General features: G+C 44.6%; 1 pseudogene; it reads left to right on the top strand.

Moving 5' to 3' along the window:
• The first annotated feature begins 2,579 nt into the window (after nucleotides 1-2,579).
• LOC789764 (large ribosomal subunit protein uL4-like) lies at nucleotides 2,580-4,008 on the top strand (annotated as a pseudogene).
• Nucleotides 4,009-12,232: the final 8,224 nt, after the last annotated feature.

Genomic DNA, 12,232 nt, shown 5'->3' with positions numbered 1-12,232 from the left:
TTCCTTCCAAGGAGTAAGCATCTTTTAATTTCATGGCTGCCGTCACCATCTGCAGTGATTTTGGAGCCCAGAAAAATAAAGTCTGACACTGTTTCCACTGTTTCCCCATCTATTTCCCATGAAGTGATGGGACCAGATGCCATGATCTTCTTTTTCTGAATGTTGAGCTTTAAGCCAACTTTTCCACTCTCTACTTTCACTTTCATCAAGAGGCTCTTTAGTTCTTCTTCACTTTCTGCCATAAGGCTGGTGTCATCTGCATATCTGAGGTTATTGATACTACTCCCGGCAATCTTGATTCCAGCTTGTGTTTCTTCCAGTCCAACGTTTCTCATGATGTACTCTGCATATAAGTTAAATAAACAGGGTGACGATATACAGCCTTGACATACTCCTTTTCCTATTTGGAACCAGTCTGTTGTTCCATGTCCAGTTCTAACTGTTGCTTCCTGACCTGCATACAAATTTCTCAAGAGGCAGATCAGGTGGTCTGGTATTCCCATCTCTTTCAGAATTTTCCACAGTTTGTTGTGATCCACACAGTCAAAGGCTTTGGCATAGTCAATAAAGCAGAAATAGATGTTTTTCTGGAACTCTCTTGCTTTTTCCATGATCCAGTGGATGTTGGCAATTTGATCTCTGGTTCCTCTGCCTTTTCTAAAACCAGCTTGAACATCAGGTAGTTCACAGTTCACATATTGCTGAAGCCTGGCTTGGAGAATTTTGAGCATTACTTTACTAGCATGTGAGATGAGTGCAATTGTGTGGTAGTTTGAGCATTCTTTGGCATTGCCTTTCTTTGGGATTGGAATGAAAACTGACCTTTTCCAGTCCTGTGGCCACTGCTGAGTTTTCCAAATGTGCTGGCATATTGAGTGCAGCACTTTCACAGCATCATCTTTCAGGATTTGGAATAGCTCAACTGGAATTCTATCACCTCCACTAGCTTTGTTCATAGTAATGCTTTCTAAGGCCTACTTGACTCCACATTCCAGGATGTCTGGCTCTAGGTCAGTGATCACACCATTGTGATTATCTGGGTCATGAAGATCTTTTTTGTACAGTTCTTCTGTGTATTCTTGCCATCTCTTCTTAATATCTTCTGCTTCTGTTAGGTCCATACCATTTCTGTCCTTTATCGAGCTCATCTTTGCATGAAATGTTCCTTTGGTATCTCTGATTTTCTTGAAGAGATCTCTAGTCTTTCCCATTCTATTGTTTTCTTCTATTTCTTTGCATTGATCGCTGAAGAAGGCTTTCTTATCTCTTCTTGCTATTCTTTGGAACTCTGCATTCAGATGCTTATATCTTTCCTTTTCTCCTTTGCTTTTCGCTTCTCTTATTTTCACAGCTATTTGTAAGGCCTCCCCAGACAGCCATTTTGCTTTTTTGCATTTCTTTTCCATGGGGATGGTCTTGATCCCTGTCTCCTGTACAATGTCACGAACCTCATTCCATAGTTCATTAGGCACTCTATCTATCAGATCTAGGCCCTTAAATCTATTTCTCACTTCCACTGTATAATCATAAGGGATTTGATTTAGGTCATGCCTGAATAGTCTAGTGATTTTCCCTACTTTCTTCAATTTAAGTCTGAATTTGGCAATAAAAAGTTCATGGTCTGAGCTGCAGTCAGCTCCTGGTCTTGTTTTTCCTGACTGTCTAGAGCTTCTCCATCTTTGGCTGCAAAGAATATAGTCAATCTGATTTCGGTGTTGACCATCTGGTGATGTCCATGTGTAGAGTCTTCTCTTGTGTTGTTGGAAGAGGGTGTTTGTTATGACCAGTGCGTTTTCTTGGCAAAACTCTATTAGTCTTTGCCCTGCTTCATTCCGTATTCCAAGGCCAAATTTGCCTGTTACTCCAGGTGTTTCTTGACTTCCTACTTTTGCATTCCAGTCCCCTATAATGAAAAGGACATCTTTTTTGGGTGTTAGTTCTAAAAGGTCTTGTAGGTCTTCATAGAACCATTCAACTTCAGCTTCTTCAGCATTATTGGTTCAGGAGACACAAAATTCCACTTGAATAAATATAATCAAACAATGGAGGGAAAAAGAATAAAGTACAAAACTGCACATTGTTGAAAGTGTATATAAGTGCTGATAAAAGAAATTCGCTGTGATAGTTAGAATTTGAAAAAGAATAGATAAATACAGTAACAAGAGACAACTCTACACACGGTCAACACTGAAATCAGACTGATTCTATTCTTTGCAGCCAAAGTTGGAGAAGCTCTACACAATCAGCATGCAAGACCTGGAGCTGACTGTGGCTCAGCTTATGAGTTCCTTATAGCAAAATTCAGGCTTAAATTAAAGAAAGTGGCTAGACCATTCAGGTATGACCTAAATCAAATCCCTTACGATTATACAATGGAGGTGACAAATAGATTCAAGGGAATAGATCTGGTGGACAGAATGCCTGAAGAACTAGGGACAGAGGTTCATAACACTGTACATAAGGTAGTGATAAAACTATTCCAAAGAATAAGAAATGCAAGGCACAGTGGTTGTCCAAGGAGGCTTTACAAATAGCTGAGGAAAGAAGAGAGGCAAAAGGCAGAGGAGAAGGGAAAGATATACACAACTCAACGCAGATTTCCAGAGAGCAGCAAGGGGAGATAAGAAAGCTTCTCAAGTGAGCAATGCAAAGAAATCAAGGAAAACAGGAGAGGAGCATGGCCTGCCCCCTCCCTACTGTTGGCATGTGTGCTCCTAAAAGTGGGAGTCATCTGGCAAAAAGGTCGCTGTGCCTGCTGTGCTCAAGGCTCCCATTTGACCAGATATTGTTAACTGTGTTCACACCAACTTGCGGAGAAACAGCAGACAGCCCTACGCTTTCAGTGAATTAGCAGGTCATCAAACCCATGCAGAGGCTTGGGGTACCGGCAGAGCTGTGGCTCAAATTCCCAAGGTTCGAGGGGATGGGACTCACCATTCTGGCCAGGGTGCTTCTGGAAATATGTGTTGTGTGGGGCGCATGTTCGCACCCACCAAGTCCTGGCAATGCTGGCACCGTTGAGTGAGTCCGACGCAGCAGCGATATGCCATCTGCTCTGCCCTGGCTGCCTCAGCCTTTCCAGTGCCAGTCGTGTCTGAAGGTCATCGTCCAGAGGAAGTTCCTGAGCTCCCTTTGCTGGTCCAAGATACAGTTGAAGGCCACAAGAAGACCAAGGAAGTTATTTTGCTTCTGAAGAAACTTAAGGCCTGGAATGATATCAGAAAGGTCGATGCCTTTCAGCAAATGAGAGCTGGCAAAGGCAAAATGAGAAATCATCGACACATCCGGCCCAGGGGACCCTCATCTGTAACGAGGACAATGGTACCATCAAGGCCTTCAGAAACATCCCTGGAATTACTCTGCTTAATAGAAGCAAGCTGAACATTTTGAAACTTGCTCCTGGTGGTCACGTGGGACATTTCTGCATTTGGACCGAAAGGGCCTTCCGAACTTAGGTGAGCTCTATGGCACTTGGCATCAAGCAGCCTCCCGCAAGAGAAACTATAACCTCCCCGGGCACAAGATGCTCAATACAGACCTCAGCGGGATCTTGAAAAGCCCAGAAATCCAAAGAGAGCTCCAAGCACCATGCAAGAAGATTCATCACAGAGCCCTGAAGGAAAATTCCACTGGAAAACCTGAGAATCGTGTTGAAGCTCAACCCATATGCAAAGACCATGCACCAGAACACCATTCTTGGACAGGCCAAGAGCCACAAAATCCAGATGGATAGGGCAGCAGCGGCACTACAAGTGAAATCAGATGAGAAGGGGGTTCGGGCAAGAAGTCTGTGGTGGGAAACAAAGACAGCTGTCGGTGATAAGATGTCGAAGAAGCCTTTAGTGGGAAAAAAGGCCACAAGGGCCAAGAAACCAGTGGCTGAAGAGAAGTCCACAGAAAAGAAACCCACCGCAGAGGAAGAGAAGACTGCTGCATAGACTTAATTTTGTTTGAAAGTGAAAGTGAAGTCGCTCCGTCGTGTCCGACTCTCTGCGACCCCGTGGACTGTAGGCCACCAGGCTCCTGCATCTACGGGATTGCCCAGGCAAGAATACTGGAGTGGGTTGGCATTTCCTTCTCCAGGGGATCTTCCCAACCCAGGGATTGAACCCGGGTCTCCCGCATTGCAGGCAGAAGCTTTAACCTCTGAGCCACCAGGGAAGCCTTAATTTTGTTCATTTAACACCAAATCATCTTGGACAGCCAATTTTGAATAAAGACCTGAACAAAGAGGCAATGAGAAACATGAAGAAGAAAAAAAAGAAACAGAGGAAAGAGACAGAATGGGAAAGACTGGAGATCTCGTCAGGAAAACTGAAGATCTCAAGAGAGCACTTCATGCAGGGATGGGCACGGTAAAGGACAGAAACAGTAAGGACCTAACAGAAGCAAAAGAGATTAAGAAGGGAAGAGGCGGCCAGAACACACAGAAGAGTGTTCTGTATTCTAGTTCTTTGTACAGAAGAACTGTACAAAAAAGCTTTAATGACCCAGGTAACCATGACGGTGTGGTCATTCATCCAAAGTCAGACATCCTGGAATGTGAAGTCAAGTGGGCCTTAGGGAGCATCACTATGAACAAAGCTAGTGGAGGTGATGGAATTCCAGTTGAGCTATTTAAACTTCTAAAAGATGATGCTGTTAAAGTACTACACTCAGTGTGCCAGCAAATTTGGAAAATTCAGCAGTGGCCATAAGACTGAAAAAGGTCGATTTTCATTTTCAATCCCAAAGAAAGGCAATGCCAGAGAACATTCAAACCACTGTACAATTGCACTCTTTTCACACAATGGCAAGGTAATGCTCAAAATCCTTCCAGCTAAGCTTTAGCAGTACACGAACCAAGAACTTCTACACCTACAAGCTGGATTTAGAAAAGGCAGAGGAACCAGAGGTCAAATTGCCAACATTTGTTGGATCATAGAGAAAGCAAGGGAATTCCAAAAAAACATCTATTTCTGCTTCAGTAACTATGTTAAAGCCTTTGACTGTGTGGATCACAACAAACTGGGGAAATTTCTTTAAGAGATGGAAATACCAGACTACCTTACCTGCCTCCTGAGAAATCTGTATGCAGATCAAGAAGCAACGGTTAGAACCAGACATGGAACAACAGACTGGTTCAAAATTGAGAAAGGAATACGTCAAGGCTGTATATTGTCACCTTGCTTGTTTAACTTATATGCAGAGTCAGTTCAATTCAGTTCAGTTCAGTCGCTCAGTCGTGTCCGACTCTTTGTGATCCCATGAATCGCAGTGCGCCAGGCCTCCCTGTCCATCAGCAACGCCCAGAGTTCACTCAGACTCACGTCCATCGAGTCAGTGATGCCATCCAGCCATCTCATCCTCTGTCGTCCCCTTCTCCTCCTGCCCCCAATCCCTCCCAGCATCAGAGTTTTTTCCAATGAGTCAACTCTTCACATGGGGTGGCCCAAGTACTGGAGTTTCAGCTTTAGCATCATTCCTTCCAAAGAACACCCAGGACTGATCTCCTTTAGAATAGACTGGTTGGATCTCCTTGCAGTCCAGGGGACTCTCAAGAGTCTTCTCCAACACCACAGTTCAAAAGCATCATTTCTTCGGTGCTCAGCTTTCTTCACAGTCCAACTCTCACATCCATACATGACCACTGGAAAAACCATAGCCTTGACTAGACGAACCTTTGTTGGCAAAGTAATGTCTCTGCTTTTGAATATGCTATCTAGGTTGGTCATAACTTTCCTTCCAAGGAGTAAGTGTCTTTTAATTTCATGGCTGAAATCACCATCTGCAGTGATATGCAGGGTACATCATGCGAAATGCCGGGCTGGATAAACCTCAAGCTGGAATCAAGATTACAGGGAGAAATATCAGCCCCTTATGCAGACGATACCACTCTAATGGCAGAAAGTAGAGAGGAACTAAAGAGCCTCTTGATGAAGGTGAAAGAGGAGAGTGAAAAAGCTGGTATAAAACTCAGCATTCAAAAAATTAAAATCATGGCATCTGGTCCCATCACTTTATGGCAAATAGAAAGGAGAAAAATGGAAACAGTGACAGATTTTATTTTCTTGGGCTCCAAAATCACTGCAGATGGTGATTACAGCTATTAAATTAAAAGATGTTTGCTCCTTGGATGTAAAGCTATGACAAACCTAGCCAGCATATTAAAAAGCAGAGACGTCATATTGATGACAAAGATCAGTAGAGCCAAAGCTATGGTCTTTCCAGTAGTCATGTATTGATGTGAGAGTTGGACTATAAAGAAAGCTGAGCACTGAAGAATTGATGCCTTTGAACTGTGGTGTTAGCGAAGACTCTTTAGAGTCCCCTGGACTGCAAAGAGATCCAACCAGTCCATCCTAAAGGAAATCAGTACTGAATATTCATTGGAAGGACTGATGCTGAAGCTGAAGTTCCAATACTTTGGCGACCAGATGCAAAGAGCTGACTCATTGGAAAAGACCCTGATGCTGGGAAAGATTGAAGGTGGGAGGAGAAGGGGATGACAGAGGATGAGTTGGTTGGATGGTATGACCATCTTGATGGACAGGAGTGAAGATAGTGAAGGACAGGGAAGCCTAGTGCGCTGTAGTCCATGGGATTGCAAAGAGTTGGTCATGACATGGGGACTAAGAAACAACAACAAATAATAATAAACACTGAGACTTCAAAAAAAGAACAGATGCCTAGAAAAAGGAGGCTAGGGGATCATTTACAAGCAATGCGATCTAAAAACTGGCCAGAAGAAAGGACAATTTTTCAAGACTACTTTCCCGTTGCTAAGGACAATCTGATTATAGGAAAGGAGATTTAATTCTCTGTTGACATATGCCATTAAACATGATGATCAGGGGGAAAAAGCAAAGTAAATAGAATCTCAAAGGTTTGATAAAACATGCTTCAAAGCTAACAATGTGGCGGCTTCGTGGTATTGCTACGAATTTTGCTGCCGTGGAGTAGCTCTATGACCCCCACACCTACCCTGACCTCACTCAAAGTTAGTTTTGTCACCTTCAAACAAAACTGAAGAGCCGACACTCCCCTCTTCTCATCCGGCAGGTTGTCTCAGGCTTTACTGGTGTGTGAGCAAGTGTTTCCTAAATGAGCAGGCCTGATGCAACCAGTCACTGTTGCTGAGGCCACAGGGTAGGTGTTGAACAGACGCCCGCCACAGTAATATTTTCACTGTAAGCATTTGGCTATTAGTTGCTGATAGACTTTTTATTTAATCAACATGAAGGCAATACATCAGTCTCACTAATAAGCCCATTGTGCCTGTGAACAACAGGCAAAGGCTTTATAAACCTGCCGTTCTGGTTGGGGGACATGTAGCCACAGGTTCTAAGGTAACACTCATCACCCACAATTTAGATTCAATCAGTAATCCATTGAGTACACACATCTGCAGAGGGGTATGTATTGAGAACAAATTCAAGTCTCATAATTTCAGCCTCAACATCAAATTTTTAAAGAACCATCAGGGAAAAAACGATCACACTTTGTAGACTACTGCGGACTACTGCCCCTGTTTCATTTCTTCACTAGACTTAAGGGGTCATGTGGAGGGCCGGATGTTGGGTTCCTGCCATTCACATGGTTTAGGGTTTTCCTGAGAGTTCATGGCGACTCTAACACAGCATCTAACACATCTGTGTCTCCTTTCCCCCTGCCCCATGTCCCCAGGCTCAGTGCTGCATCAGAATTGAGCCCAATCTCATTGCTGGGAAATTCAGAACCTTCCAGACTATGATTCCTCCCACTTTATCCCAACAGACAACCTTGCCCTTCTGAGCTTAGCTTTTGGGGATGAGCTAGTTGACTGACTGGTGATTGGTTGGGTTAGAATCAGCGATGCTATGAGGTAAGCAACAATCCCCCAAAACACTCAACACTCAACAACGTCACTGTTAAAAGGACAACAAATATATATACACACTACAGATAAAATAGGTAACTAATGAGATCCTACTGTCCAGCACAGGGAACTCTAGCTGGTACTTTGTGGTGACCTAAGTGGGCTTCCCTGACAGCTCAGTTGGTAAAGAATCTGCCTGCATTGCAGGAGACCCCGGTTCAATTCCTGGGTCAGGAAGATCCGCTGGAGAAGGGATAGGCTACCCACTCCAGTATTCTGGACTGGAGAATTTCATGGACTGTATAGTCCATGGGTCACAAAGAGTCGGACACGACTGAGCCACTTGAAGACATTAGTGGCAAGGAAATCTGAAAAAGAGGGGATACATGTATACATACGGATGATTCACTTTGTTGCACAGTAAGAACTAATACAATATTGTAAAGCAACTACACTCCCAATAAAAAAATAAATTATAATGCATGTATCAAATAAATAAATAAATGGCAACAGAAAAAGTGACATAAATGTAATTTCCAAGAGCTTTCACGTTCAAAAGCCAACAGCCTATAAAAGCAGATTTATTTTTCCAACAACAATAACAGATTTTGTGCGTCAGCAGTTCATCAGAGGGGGAACTATTTCCTTTGACCTTGTTCAGGACCCCGTGGAATTGGTGACAAGCCCACAATTAATGCTAGGGCTTCACAGCAGCCCTGACTGCTCCCGCCCAGACGACATTGTCTCCTTCAAGTTGTCACCCCCTCAGCAACAGGGGAACATTCCAAATCCAGAATCAAGTCCTGGAGAAGCGAGCCATCAGGGGCTGCAGCAAGCTTCTTCCTCTGGCCTTTCTAATCACAAGGCTCCCTTACATGAGATCTCCAGGGGACTGACTGCTGGCATTTGAGCCCCCATAACCTGCCCACCCTCTGAAGTTCAGCCCCGTCTCCTGTGATAGGCACCCTCAGCTCCCATCAGATTAGCATCATCTCCAACACACCTCGCTTCCCTGTGCTCACAACTCTACCTGCCTGGATCCACCTGCCCTTTTCTTCACCTACTGAAACCACGTGTAAATAAGTAGCTGTATTGGCTACTGCAGACTGATCCATGGCACTCTTTCCCCTTCTTAGCCACCCCCTGGACTGGGAACTACATTTCCCAGACTCCCACTCCAGGGAGGGATTCCAATTGGTTTCCTCCAACAAGGTACACTGGGCTTCCCTCATAGCTCAGTTGGTAAAGAATCCACCTGCAATGCAGGAGACCCTGGTTCAATTCCTGAGTCAGGAAGATCCCCTGGAGAAGGGGTAGGCTACCCACTCCAGTATTCTTGGGCTTCCCTTGTGGCTCAGCTGGTAAAGAATCTGCCCGCAATGTGAGAGACCTGGGTTTGATCCCTGGCTTGGGAAGATCCCCTGGAGAAGGGAACAGCTACCCACTCCAGTATTCTGGCCTGGAGAATTCCATGGGCTGTATAGTCCATGGGGTTGCAAAGAGTGGGACACGACTGAGCGACTTTCACTTTCACTTTTCAAGAAGGTGCACTACTGCAGAATTTGCAGGCAGAATAAACAAAGAAAGCCATTATTCCTGGTGGTTTGTGCTTTGCCAGGTTAACAACAGTGGCGCTCTGAGATCACCTCTCTTTGGTTCTGCACTGAGGTCATTTGCAGCATCTCTGGATATCCTCCCAGGAGTCTCCACTTTAATGCTATTGCAGGTGAGAATTCCAGACATTTCTGCACTTGGAGATTTCCTGAAGATAATGTCCTCACCTAATGGAAGTTTAATCTGATAATTCTCTCTACGAAGACTCTTCCCATTTTAGTATCTAAAGAGCATCGTCCTCTGGCTGATCCTAACTGATAGGGTGGAGGAGATGTTAACAATCTTAATAGACGGCTCTGGAAATGCTTGTAGGAAAAGAACAATATATGCTTGGAGGGAAAAGAAAACCTTGAGATGTACCTTGAGGAGAAGGTGAGATGGCCAGGGTCAGGTGTGTGGGCCAAGTCACTTCTCTAGAGAAGCAGACGCCGGGGGAAGAGGAGAGGCAGTGGAGCCGGAACTTGGTATCTCTTCCCCAGACCTTGGGTCTTCAGTGACCCAATGTTGAGGTCCTTTAATGGACCAGAACCTGGTGGTCCAGAGTTGACCAAAAAGAAAATAGAGAGAAAGAGGCTGATATTCCTTGGTTTACGCAGAAAGCCAATAAAGCCCCTGGCATGGGGCTTGCTCTGTTCACGGAGGCCTCAGGCGCCCTCTCGATGGGGTGAAGGTGCAGAGCACCTTCTCGAGAGGGTCTTAGAAGCCCAGGCAGGAAAGTGAACTCAGAGGGCCTCTGTGCTCCAAAGAAATAGCCCGAGAGAGAGAGAGAGAAAGAGAGAGAGAGAAAGACACGGAGACCAGAGCTCTGATGGAGCAAAGGTGTTTTAATCAACATGGTGTGGGCATATATACTGTAGTTATTCTCAGCAAAGATAAAGATTAAAATTCAGTCTTAGAAAACATAGGCAATCCATATTAAAGAGAGAGAGAGTTGTAAGCAATCACTTTTACCGTATGGTTCACAAGAAGGAAGAGGGTAGGTATTACCATATAGAAAAACTGATGAAGGAAATGCCTGGATCCCTCAGCCTTGGGAGAGGCCTCCTATTAAATGCTTCCTGACAACCCAAAGCTTCAGCGTGGCAAGCCAAGAGTCAATTCCTTGTGTGTGCGTGCTCAGTCATGTCCAACTCTTTACCACCCTAGGATCCATAGCCCACCAGGTTCTTCTGTCCGGGAATTTTCCAGGCAAAAGTACTAGAGTGGGTTGCCATTCCCTCCTCCAGGGCATCTTCCTGACCCAGGAACTGAACCCACATCTCCTGCATTGGCAGGCAGATACTTTACCTCTGAGCCACCAGGGAAGCCCAGATTTCTTATAGGAAGGGGTAAAGGGGTGACATGGGGAAAGCATGGAGCTGGGGGAACCTGAGCCCTGGAGATAAGCAAGATGGTGGAGATGAATGATGAAGTGCCTTCCCTCAAGGACCAGGAACCCTGCTGCAATCCCAGGCTGCTTGGGAGTCATGGTACCAACCCAGCATCTCTTTCCATCCCATTGAGGAGCCTTGAATGTGACCGGACACCCTACACGCTGCCTAGCATAATCTGGCCAATCGTTCCATGTTAAATGGTACCCATGGGGTGCCTCCTCCCACAAGCCTTCCAGAATGATAACTCAACCCAAGAAAAGTTTAGTGGAAGATGTAGTTAGAGATTTGGTGGCAGGAAACTTTTTAGTACTCATTAAAGTCAAGTTGTATAGAATCGACTCCCAAACATGGAGGAATTATCACACAATGTAAAAAGAGATGACATCAACCATGAAAGTACTGGTTAAAACAGTAGAGACTCCAACAAACAACGCATGCTCACTGAGATGTCGCCCACCCTTGCACTCCATAGATACCCTCACCCACGTCCAGAAGTGCCATTTGATGGTTCTGGAAATGGGTGAAAATTTCTTTCTGATGCTGCAGAACCCCTGCTGAGACTGCAAAATGTAGCTAGGTAGATGCAGGTAATCTACACCTCTCCAGGGCACCTGACTATGTTCTGTGAGAGATTTTATATTTTAAAAAAGAGAGGTTACAAACTCAAATATGTTTCAAAAGTGCTGCCTATCTCATCCTCCTCATCCTGCAAAAAAAATCTCCTTTGCAGATTTACAACGTACATTAGCAAAATAAGGACTGTAGAATCCAGCAACAAAAAGATCCTTTTAAATTCCATTTAATCAACAATTCATTTCTTAAAAGGTTCTATGAAACAGTGATTCAAACGAAGCCTGTTTGGGAAACTCTGCTCTAGAGAAAGTACAGCCAAGGTTTTACAAATCCCGGCATCCCTGGTTATCTATCTGTCTCTTAAAACTCCAGTAAGTGTTTCTCTAGAAGAAGAGAGACTAACCTGCAATGTTACAGAATCTGCCTCTTTCCACATATTACAGGCAGCTTCTCCTTCATCTCTAAACCAAAAAACCTGCTTTCAGACTGAATGCTTTTAAGACAGGAAATCCATTCAGTTCTGTCTCTTCCCAACTCCCAGAAAGGCTGACCTTCACCTCCAGACTGTCGAGAAACTGGCCACAGAATGCAAGGACAGGCAATGCCTTATGCAGCGCCAAGGGGCAAGTACCATCCTCAGGTCTTGGAGTATCTTAATCCATTCAATCCTCAGGAAACCCTGGAAGGTATACACTACTACCTTCAAAGGGGCAAGTACCATCCTCAGGTCTTGGCATATCTTAATCCATTCAATCCTCAGAAACCCTGGAAGGTATACACTACTACCTTCATTTTGCAGATTGAGAGTCTAAGGCCCAGAGAAGTGAATCACTTG

Source organism: Bos taurus, chromosome 4 (assembly GCF_002263795.3).
Source record: "Bos taurus isolate L1 Dominette 01449 registration number 42190680 breed Hereford chromosome 4, ARS-UCD2.0, whole genome shotgun sequence".
NCBI classification, from domain to species: domain Eukaryota; kingdom Metazoa; phylum Chordata; class Mammalia; order Artiodactyla; family Bovidae; genus Bos; species Bos taurus.
Note: the sequence above shows the minus strand (reverse complement) of the source record. Positions and strands in the feature narration are given on the sequence as shown.